This window comes from Heterodontus francisci, unplaced genomic scaffold (genome assembly GCF_036365525.1).
Source record: "Heterodontus francisci isolate sHetFra1 unplaced genomic scaffold, sHetFra1.hap1 HAP1_SCAFFOLD_59, whole genome shotgun sequence".
In the NCBI taxonomy this organism is placed as follows: Eukaryota; Metazoa; Chordata; class Chondrichthyes; order Heterodontiformes; family Heterodontidae; genus Heterodontus; species Heterodontus francisci.
This window is the reverse complement of record NW_027140758.1, coordinates 1,266,493-1,277,006: the sequence shown is the minus strand read 5'-3', so window position 1 is coordinate 1,277,006 and position 10,514 is coordinate 1,266,493. Positions and strand designations below refer to the sequence as shown.

The 10,514-nt window shown below is 44.5% G+C and overlaps 1 non-coding gene across 1 annotated transcript; it reads right to left on the bottom strand.

The window, feature by feature from the left end:
• Positions 1–9,970: 9,970 nt before the first annotated feature.
• On the bottom strand, positions 9,971–10,044 carry trnat-ugu (transfer RNA threonine (anticodon UGU)). The gene has a single exon. It is a non-coding gene; the product is annotated as a tRNA-Thr (tRNA).
• Between the last annotated feature and the right edge of the window lie 470 nt (positions 10,045–10,514).

Genomic DNA, 10,514 nt, shown 5'->3' with positions numbered 1-10,514 from the left:
TTTTCCCTCAGAGGGTGGTGAGTTTTTGGAACTCTCTTCCTCAATAGGCGGTGGAAGCAGAGACTTTGAATATTTTTAAGGCAGAGGGACATCGATTCTTGATAAGCAAAGGGGTGAAAGGTTATCGGGGGTAGGCGGGATTGTGGAGTAATCAGTTCAGCCGTGAACTTATTGAATGGGGAAGCAGGGTCCAGGGGTCGAATGGCCGACTCCTGCTCCTAATTTTTATACCTGTATGTATATTCATATAGTAAATAAAGCTGATGAGATGAGGGCACAGATAGACACATAGAACAATACAGCACAGGAACAGGCCATTCGGCCCTCCAAGCCTGCGCTGATAAAGTAACATCACACTTTTTATTTTTATTTAGAGATACAGCACTGAAACAGGCCCTTTGGCCCACTGAGTCTGTGCTGACCAACAACCACCCATTTATACTAACCCTACAGTAATCCCATATTCCCTACCACCTACTTACACTAGGTGCAATTTACAATGGCCAATTTACCTATCAACCTGCAAGTCTTTGGCTGTGGGAGGAAACCGGAGCACACGACGAAAACCCACAGGGAGAACTTGCAAACTCCACACAGGCAGTACCCAGAATCGAACCCGGGTTCCTGGAGCTGTGGTGCTAACCACTGCGCCATTGTGCCCACACATGGTAACACAATATCATTGCAATAAGGGAAACTTGGCTTAAAGAGGGCAAGAATGGCAGCTCAACATCTCTGGGTATAGAGTTTTCATGTGGCATAGGGATAAAAAAGGTGGGAGTGTAGCATTATTAGCTAAGGAAGGCATACAGCTTTGAGGAGGGATTATATGCTAAATGAATCATCAAATGAGGCCATATGGGTGGAGCTCAGAAATAAAAAAGGGGCAGCCACACTACTAGGAGTGTACTGTAGACCCCCAAATAGTGAGAGAGAGATAGAAGAACAAATATGTAGGCAAATTGCTGAGTGCAAAACTATAGGGAAATAATAGTTGGGGATTTCAACTATCCCAATATCAACTGGGGTACAAACAGTGTGAAGGGCACAGAGGGCACAGAATTCCTGAACTGCATTCATGAGAACTTTAATAGCCAGCACATCACAAGCCCAATGAGAGGGGGCACAATTCTAGATGCAGTCTTCAGTAATGATACTGGGCAAGTAGCAGTGGGTGACCATTTTGGAGATAGCTTTTTTTTATTCATTCATGTGATTTTAGGCATCGCTTGCCAGGTCAGCATTTATTACCCATCCCTAATTGCCCTTGGTAAGGTGGTGGTGAGCTGCCTTCTTGAACCGCTGCAGTCCATTTGGGATAGGTGCACCCACACTGTTATTCAGAATGGAGTTCCAGGATTTTGACCCAGTGACAGTGAAGGATCAGCGATATAGTTCCAAGTCAGGATGGTGTGTGTCATGGTGGGGAACTTGCAGGTGGTGGTGTTCCCATGCATTTTCTGCCCTTGTACTTCTAGTTGGTAGAGGTCACAGGTTTGGAAGGTGCTGTTCAAGGAGCCTTGGTGCATTGCTGCAGTGCATCTTGTCGATGGTACACACTGCTGCCACTGTGCGTCAGTGGTGGAGGGAGTGACTGTTTGTAGATGGGGTGCCAATCAAGTGGGCTGCTTTCTCCTGGATGGTGTTGAGCTTCTTGAGTGTTGTTGGAGCTGCACCTATCCAGGCAAGTGGAGACTATTCCAACACACTCCTGACTTGTGCCTTGTAGATGGTGGACAGGCTTTGGGGAGTCAGGAGGTGAGTTACTCGCCTCAGGATTCCTAGCCTCTGACCTGCTCTTGTAGCCACGGTATTTATATGGCTACTCCAGTTCAGCTTCTGGTCAATGGTACCCCTAGGATGTTGATAGTGGGTGATTCAGCAATGGTAATGCCATTGAATGTCAAGGGGAGTTAGTTCGATTCTCTCTTGTTGGTGATGGTCAATGCCTGGCACTTGTGTGGCCCGAATGTTACTTGCCGCTTATCAGCCCAATCCTGGATATTGTCCATGTCTTGCTGCATTTCTACACAGACTGCTTCAGTATCTGAGGAGTCATGAATGGTGCTGAACATTGTGCAATCATCAGCGAACATCCCCACTTCTGACCTTCTGATTGAAGGAAGGTCATTGATGAAGCAGCTGAAGATGGTTGGGCTGAGGACATTACCCTGAGGAGCGCCTGCAGTGATGTCCTGGAGCTCAGATGATTGACTTCCAACAACCACAACCATCTTCCTTTGCGCTAGGTATGACTCCAGCCAGTGGAGGGTTTTCCCATTGACCTCAGTTTTGCTCGGGCTCCTTGATGCCATACTCGGTCAAATACTGCCTTGATGTCAAAGGCAATCACTCACACCTCACCTCTTTTGTCCATGTTTGAACCAAGGCTGTCATGAGGTCAGGAGCTGAGTGGCCCTGGCAGAACCCAAACTGAGTGTCACTGAGGCAGGTTATTGCTGTGAGTGCCGCTTGATGGCACCTTCCATCATTTTACTGATGATTGAGAGTAGACTGATGGGGCCTAAAGTGATGGAAGGTGTCATCAACATTGCCATCAAGCAGCACTAGCAGATATGTCCTTTAGGATTCGGCCAGTAGAGATGCTCCCGAGCCACTCTTGGTGATGGACATTGAAGTCCCCCACCCAGAGTACATTCTGTGCTCTTGCCACCCTCAGTGCTTCCTCCAAGTGCTGTTCCACATGGAGGAGTACTGACTCATCAGCTGAGGGAGGGCAGTAGGTGATAATCAGCAGGAGGTTTCCTTGTCCATTGTTTGATCTGATGCCATGAGACCTCATGGGGTCCAGAGTCGATGTTGAGGACTTCCAGGGCAATTCCCTTTCTACTGACACCTCTGGTGAGTCTGTCCTGCCCGTGGGACAGGACATACCCAGGGATGGTGATGGCAGTGTCTGCGATATTGCCTGCAAGGTATGATTCTGTGAGTATGACTATGTCAGGCTGTTGCTCTCCCAACTTAACACAAGCCACCAGATGTTACTAAGGAGGACTTTGCAGGGTCGACAGCGCTGGGTTTGCCATTGTCATTTCTGGTGCCCAGGTCGACGCCGGGTGGTCCGTCTGCTTTCATTCCTTTTTAATGACTTCGTAGTGTTTAGTTTCAACTGAGTGGCTCGCCCGGCCATTTCAGAGGGCATGTAAGAGTCAACCACATTGCTGTGGGTCTGCAGTCGCATGCAGGCCAGACAAGAACAGCAGATTTCCTTCCCGAAAGGGCATTAGTAAAGCAGATGGGTTTTTACAACCATCAACAATGGTTTCATGGCCATCATTAGACTTGCTTTTTAATTGCAGATTTATTATTTGGATTTAAATTTCAATGGTGGGATTTGAACCCACGTCCCCTGAGCAATACCCTAGGTGTCTGGGTTACTAATCCACTGACAAGTCTACTGACAAGACCACTACGCCACCACCACCCCTAATGACCATGCTGCAATTAGTTTTGGCATAATCATGTAAAAGGACAAAGATACAACAGAAGTAAAAGTTTTAAATTGGGGGAAGGCAAATTTTACAAAACTGAGAGGTGACTTGGTGGATGTGGACTGGATACAACTACTTGAAGGAAAGCCCAAAGATGTTCTATCAGTACATTAAGAGCAAGAGGATAACTAAGGAAAGGGTACGGCCTATCAGAGATGTACAAGGGAACGTATGAGTGGATGCAGAAGATGTGTGTGGGGTTCTTAATGAGTTTTTGTCTCTGCCTTCACAAAGGAGAGGGATGATGCAGACAAAGAAGAGGAGTGTGAAATATTAGATACGATAAGCATAATGAGAGTGGAAGTACTAGAGAGTCTGACATCCTTCAAAATGAATAAATCACCAGGGCCGGATGATTTGCATCTGAGGTTGTGACAGGAAGCCAGGGAGGAAATAGTGGATGCGCTGAGGATCATCTTCAAATCCTCACTGGATATGGGGGAGGTGCCGGAGGATTGGAGGTCTGCGAACGTTGTACTATTATTTAAAAAGGATGTGAGGGATAGGCCAAATAATTATAGGCCGGTCAGTCTGGCCTCGGTGGTGGGTAAATTATTAGAATCAATTCTGAGGGACAGGATAAACTGCCACTTAGAAAGGCACGGATTAATCAGGGATAGTCAGCATGGATTTGTTAAGGGAAGGTCATGTCTCACAAACTTGATTGAGTTTTTTGAGGAAGTAACAAGAAACATTGATGAGGATAGTGTGGTGGATGTGGTCTACATGGATTTTAGTAAGGTCCCACATGGCAGACTGGTCAGTAAAATGAAAGCCCATGGAATACAGAGGAATGTGGCAGGTTGGATCCAAAATTGACTCAGTGACAGGAAACAAAGGATAGTTATCGACGGATGTTTTTGCGAATGGAAAGCAGTTTCCAGTGGCATTCCACAGGGCTCAGTGTTGGGTCCCTTGCTGTTTGTGGTATATATTAATGATTTGGAATTAAATGTGGGAGCTATGATTGGGAAATTTGCTGATGACACAAAAATTGGCCGTGTAATTGATAGTGAGGAGGATAGCTGTAGACATCAGAATGATATGAATGGATTGGTTGAGTGGGCGGAAAAATGGCAAATGGAATTCAATCTGGAGAAGTGTGAGGGAATGCATTTGGGGAGGGCAAACAAAGCAAGGGAATACACAATAAATGGGAAGATATTGAGAGGGGTAGAAGAAGTGAGAGACTTTGGAGTGCATGTCCACAGGTCCTTGAAAGTGGCAGGACAGGTAGATAGAGTGGTGAAGAAGGCATACAGAATGCTTTCCTTTATTGGCCAAGGTATAGAATAGAAAAGCAGGGATGTAGTGCTAGAACTGTATAAAATGGCGGTTAGGCCACAGCTGGAGTATTGCGTACAGTTCTGGTCATCACATTACAGAAAGGACATAATTGCTCTGGAGAGAGTACAGAGGAGATTTACAAGAACGTTGCCAGGGCTTGAAAGTTGCAGCTATGAGCAAATATTGGAGCGGCTCGGGTTGTTTTCCTTAGAACAGAGGAGTCTGAGGGGTGACTTGAATGAGGTGTACAAAATTATGAGGCGCCCAGACAGAGTGGACAGTAAGGACCTGTTTCCCGTGGTGGGGAGGTCAGTTACCAGGGGGCACAGATTTAAGGTGATTGGTAGAAGGATTAGAGGGGACATGAGGGGAAACGTTTTTACCCAGAGGGTGGTGGGTGCCTGGAATTCGCTGACAGGAATGGTGGTGGAGGCAGAAGCCCTCAACTCATTTAAAAATACCTGGACATGCACCTGAAGTGCTGTAACCTGCAAGTCTACGGATCAGGTGCTGGAAGGTGGGAATAGATTGGGTGGCTAGTTTTTTCGGCCAGAGCAAACGCGATGGGCTGAATGGACTCCTTCTGTGCCCTAATTTTTCTATGATTCTATGGAAATTGCCAGCACTGACACAGATCATTTCATTAGTACATTGATATTGGACTGACTATAAGGAGAAGCTAGTTAAACACATAATGGTGAAAGGAATGGAAGATAGCATTGGTTGTTCCAGATGAAGAGGGATAGACAGCGGTGTGGGTACAGCAGACTTCAGACAGTAATCAGCCCTTTCAGATGGGTGGCTCTGAAAAGAGCCTTTGCGTATTTGAAAAAATTCTGGCAGATTGACTTGGTTTTGGTGCCCGGAGCGCTGGTTTTCTTGGGCAGCAACACGGCCTGGATATTAGGCAGCACCCTACCCTGAATGATGGTCACCCCTGCAGCTTGTTGAGCTCCTCATCATTGAGGACGGCCAGCTGTAGGTGTCTGGGGATGATGCAGGTCTTCTTGTTGTCCCGGGCCGCGTTACCGCCCAGCTCGAGCATTTCAGCGGTCAGATACTCGAGCACAGCAGCCAGATAGACCTGGGCTCTGGCACCCACACGCTCAGCATAGTTACCCTTTCTCAGGAGCCTGTGAACACGGCCCACCGGGAACTGCATTCCAGCCCGGGAGGAGCGAGACTTGGCCTTGGACCGAGCTTTCCCGTTGGTCTTTCCTCTTCCAGACATTTCCACAATCTCACAAATACTTTCACAATGAATGGATAATTTCGTCAGCATTAAACATACACATGGGGTAGTCAGGATGGTCGAGCAGTCTGAGACGGTTCATTCAGATCACAATTCTCTCTGCAGGGGTGGGTTCAAATTCCCCTTCTGATAAGTTGTGTTTTGACATGACTAGAGGTATTTGGGAGTAGCGATGAAGAACAAACAGAGATCATGAAAGAATATTGACAAGCAAAATCAAAACAAATCCAAAGATGTTTCATCAATACATTGCAGTCAGAGGCAACTGAGGAAAGAGTAGGGCCCATCAAAGACCTAAAAATGTAACCTATGTGTCAGTGTGGAAGATGTTGGTATGTTTATTAATGAATATTTTACTGTCTTCACAAATGAGGGGGTGATGCAGATATTGTAATTAAGGAGAAGGAGTGTGAAGTATTGGACATGATAAACTGAGGGAGAGAAGAAGTATAAATGGGATTAACATCCTTGAAAGTGGATAAATCATCAGGGCCGGATGAAATGTACCACAGGCTGTTAAAAGAAGCCAGGAAGGAAATAGTGGAAGGTCTGACCATCAGTTTCCAATCCCTCACTGGATACGGGTGTGATGTCAGAGGATTGGAGGTCTCGTAACACTGCAATAAAAGCAAAATTCTGCAGATGCTGCAAATCTGAAATAAAAACTAGTTGCATTGGAAATACACAGCAGGTCTGGCAGCAACTGTGGAGAGAGAAGCAAAGTTAACGTTTCTGTTCTGATGAAAGGTCACTGACCTGAAATGTTAACTTTGTTTCTCTCTCCACAGATGCTGCCAGACCTGCTGTGTATGTCCAGCACTTTTTGTTTTTATTGCTAACATTGCACCATTGTTGAAAAAGGAAGCGAGGCAACAATTAAAGGCCAGTCAGCCTAACCGCAATAGTGGGCGAATTATTGGAATTAATTCTGAGAGACAGGATAAACTGTCACTTAGAAAGGCACAGATTAATCAAGTACCGTCAGCATGGATTTGTTCAGGGAAGCTCCTGTCTGACGAACTTGATTGAATGTTTTTGAAGAAGTAACAAGGAGGATTGATGAGGATAGTGCAGTTGATCTGATCCACATGGATTTTAGCAAGACTTTTGACAAGGTCCCACATGGCAAACTGGTTAAAAAAAATAAAAGCACATGGGATCCAGGGGAGTGTCGCAAGCTGGACACAAAATTGGTTCAGTGGCAGGAAACAAAAAGGAATTGGTTACAGGTGTTTTTGCAACTGGAGGACTGTTTCCAGTGGTGTTCCACAGGGCTCACAACTAGGTCCCCTGCTTTTTGTGGCATATATTAATGATATGGACATAAATGTAGAGGGCACAATCAAGATGTTTGCAGATGAAACAAAAATTGTCCGTGTTGTTGATCGGGAGGAGGATAGCTGTACACTGCAGGAAGATATCAATAGACTGGTCAGGTGGGCAGAGAAGTGGTAAATGGAATTCAAATTGGACAAGTGTGAGGTGATGCATTTGGGAGGTCAAAAAAGGCAAAGGAATACACAATTAATGGGAGAACACTGAACGGTGCAGAGGAAGTGAGAGACGTTGGAGTGAATGTCCACAGATCCCTGAAGTAGCAGTACAGGTCAATAAGGTGGTTCAGCAGGTATATGGAATCCTTTCCTTTATTAGCTGAGGTACAGAATATAAGGGTGATCTGGGTATCCATGTCAATAAGTCACTGAAAGCTAACATGCAGGTGCAGCAAGCAATTAGGAAGGCTAATAGTATGTTAGCCTTTATCACAAGAGGATTTGAGTACAGGAGTAGTGAATTCTTGCTTCAATTGTACAGAAACTTGGTTAGACAGCACTTGGAGTACTGTGTGCAGATTTGGTCTCCTTACCTTAGGAAGGATATTATTGCCATGGAGGGAGTTCAACGAAGGTTCATCAGACTTGTTCCTGGGATGGTGGGACTGTTCTATGCAGAGAGATTGGGAAACTGGGGCTGTATTCTCTAGAGTTTCAAAGAATGAGAGGTGATCTCATTGAAACCTACAAAATATTTAAAGGACAGTCAGGGTAGATGCAGCTAAGATGTTTCATCTGGATGGGGAGTCGAGAACCAGAGGCTCAATTTCAAAATAAGGGGGAAGCTCTTTAGGACAGAGATGAGGAGAAATTTCTTTGCACGGAGGGTTGTGAATCTTTGGAATTCTGTACCCCAGAGGGCTGTGGAAGCTCAGTCGTTGAGTATGTTTAAAGCAGAGATTGACAGATTTCTAAATACAAATGACATCAGGGAATATGAGGAAAGTGTGGGGAAAAGGGCATTGAAGCGGATGATCAGCCATGATCATATTGAATGGTGGGACAGGCTCGATGGGCTGAATGGCCGACTCATGCTCCTATGTTCCTAACTCCACATGATCGGCGAGGCACAGCCTCAGGCCGACTTGTCAGGTGGTGTAAACAGATATCACTGCTTCTGATCTTCACCAGAACAGAGAGTGAGATGTAACATTGATCATCAAACAGACTGTGAGAGAATACAACAGAATAAAACACATGGAGAGACACTGTGGAATAACAAATCGATTTGATTGGAACATTGACTTTGATTGGAATGGATAAAACACCAGAAACAGCAGATTAAATTGGGATTCTCATCATTCTATTGATCTGGGACAGAAAAGAGAAACTGATGGAAAGAAGGGAAGAAGGAAGAAAAGAAAGGATGGAACTGTTCAGTTTTTTCAGTTTTTTCACTTGCCCATCAAAGCTGGATAAAAAAAAAAGTTGCAAATAACAGAGAATTTCACCAAAAAGGGAGATGAAATGCTGCCGAAACCTTGGATCGAAGGATGCCCCAACAGATCACCTGTTTAACTGTCTCCTCACTGGGGGATTTCAATCAGTGAAAAATATTATTCTCTACCTTTCTTTGTTAACTGAACCCAGAACTGTCACTTGGAATTAATATCTGTGTTCCGACTCCTGAGTAATAAAATTATGAGTTTCTCGATATTTTCGGGACACATTTCCTGCTGAAAGAACTAAGAACTCTTTTCTAATTTACACAATACGAGATGCACATTCATCAAGCCTCCTAAGCTAGCATCCTTGGTGCTGCTCTCTCCTCCCAAACCTCATCTCCTGTGACTGTTACATCATCACTCTGACAGTGGGAGTGATTGATCCCAATGTCTTCAGCATTAACCCTTTACATCCTTATACTACACTGTCTGCCCAAAAAAATGGGTGGAGGGAACTTGATTTATCGAAACACTAACAGCTGCCAGTTGAAAATCAACTCAAATCCATCAGCGAGAGAGAGAGAGACTGTCAGAGAACTTCCTGCATCCAGTCCTGACCCTGTCACACTCAGCAGATGCTCACCCAGACCCCACTCTCATCAACACTGAACATTGTTACCGAGACACTTCAAATACTGTATATAAAAGGCTGGAAAGGTCAAAGTTCACACAGCTTTATTGAACAGAACAAAGTTTAATATCTTCTGACCGTTTCTCGGTAACCACATGAGACATAGGTTTTCTTATTTGGTTCCTTTGATTTTTCTTGTTGCTGACTGACAAATATTCCAAACCTCAGATCAACCCTCCCACTTGCCTCATGTCCCAATCTCAGTCACAAGCAACACATAACGACACAAACACTCTGAAACAGACAACGCAGTCACACTTTCCTTCAGTGACATTAATGTCGAGCTGTTTTCCAGGTTGAATGCAACTGTGAACAAATTTGTATCAAAGCAGTTGCCTTTGAAATATCAGGACTGAATTTCTGTACAAGGAGTAACAGCCATTCCAAACTCACATCCTTCACAAGGCTGTGACGAAAATTCATCATGCAATTTGAATTCTCACTTAAAGTTCAGAAGACACAGATAGAAGCGATTGATCAGGTAACTTCGACATCACAAGTGTGAAATAAGGCTCAACTGGGAATTGAACCCAGGATCTCCTGTTTACAAGACAGGTGCTTTAACCAACTAAGCTACAGAGCCAGCTGTTGTTAAAGCTAAAATCAGAGGAGTGCACTATTTATTCTCATATAATAACAAAATCAAAGCAAAATACAGCAGATGCAGGAAATCTCAAATAAAAACAAGAAATGCTGGAAATACTCATCAGGTCTGGCAGCATCTGTGCAGAGAGAAGCAGAGTTAACGTTTCAGGTCAATGACCCTTCTTCAGACCCTTCTATATATTCTCATCCCACTTCTCCACAGGTCACAACATATATTTTAACTTTTCCCACTTCCTGAAACAGTCAATCATTTACTCTATTCTTCCCAGAATAGAAGACACTGACCATGTTTCTTTAATGAACAGCAACATTATCAGTTTATTACAGAACAAGTTTTAACTAGTCATGAAATAAAGCATAAATACACAGGTAGAAATTTTAAAAGTTCCCTTTTTACCTTAACCAACATTGAAAGCCCCTTTCTTCCCACAGCCCCACACATGCACA